This window comes from Myotis brandtii, unplaced genomic scaffold (assembly GCF_000412655.1).
Source record: "Myotis brandtii unplaced genomic scaffold, ASM41265v1 scaffold698, whole genome shotgun sequence".
NCBI classification, from domain to species: domain Eukaryota; kingdom Metazoa; phylum Chordata; class Mammalia; order Chiroptera; family Vespertilionidae; genus Myotis; species Myotis brandtii.
In genome coordinates, this window is record NW_005370731.1 from 482,783 (window position 1) to 483,860 (window position 1,078).

Here is a 1,078-nt window from a genome sequence, read left to right on the forward strand (position 1 = left end):
CTTCCTTTCTGAAATCAATAAAAATATATATATTTTTTTAAAAAAGAAGATGTGAAGGAAGTCCCAGTGGAGCCTAGGAGAGCGCTCTGCAGCCTGGGGAACAGCCACTCCAGGTGCAGGCAGGTCAGAAGCTGCAGAGAAGTGTCTCTCAGAAATTAGAAAATCTAATGTGTTTGAATGTAATGAGATATTTCAATCTCCGGGGAAGACCCGGGGAGGGGGCGGGAGTGGGGCGGGGGGACATTTGTAATACTTTCAACAATAAAGTCTTTTAAAAACCTCAAGGTAGAGTTTAGGCTTGAATTAGTGTTCGCCATACACAGCAAACAAATAAAACAAAACAACAAAGATGCTTGCTTCTGGTCAACAGGCAGCCGAGTATCAGGAAGCCAGTGACCTGGGGACAGCCCTTCGCTGGTGCTGAGGCCTCGCATCTCTTAGCTCAGAAAGAGGGAAGGTCGCCCAGGGACCCACTGAACTGGAGACGGGCAGAAGGCTCTCTGCCCTGCCCATTTCCCGGGTGAGCTGTGCCCCTCTCCTGCCCTAAAGAGCACCACAGCGCTGAGGTAAAGGAAGCCACACATCTGGGGCAAGCCTCCAAGCTCCAGGAGCCTGTGAGAGCCGCTCCTCACGGCCTCGCGGTCGGCTTTCTTCAGCACTTTGTAGTTCGGTCTTACACGCCAGCTACTTAGCGGCCCAGAAAGCACCTCTTAATTGTTACTGAGTAACTGCCGACATGACCTGACTCAGGAAGCGACTGGAACAGAGTACGGGGGTGTTGAAACATTTATGGAATTTTACCTACCATGTGCCCTGGAAGGGCTATTGATGAATTAATACATGTGTCTACACCACATAATACCACAGTGGGACTTTTTAAAGATCCAAGGTTTCACTGCTTTCAGATACAGCTTGGTTGGCTGATAATGTCTTCCCATTTTTTAATGCTTTCAGCTTTCACTGGCCTTGGCATTCTAAAACTCATGCCCGCTGAGTTCACTGACGGTCAGTCTGGTTTGACTTCTTGCCTTCCCGGACCCTCTAGACCAGCGGTTCTCAACCTGTGGGTCGTGACCCC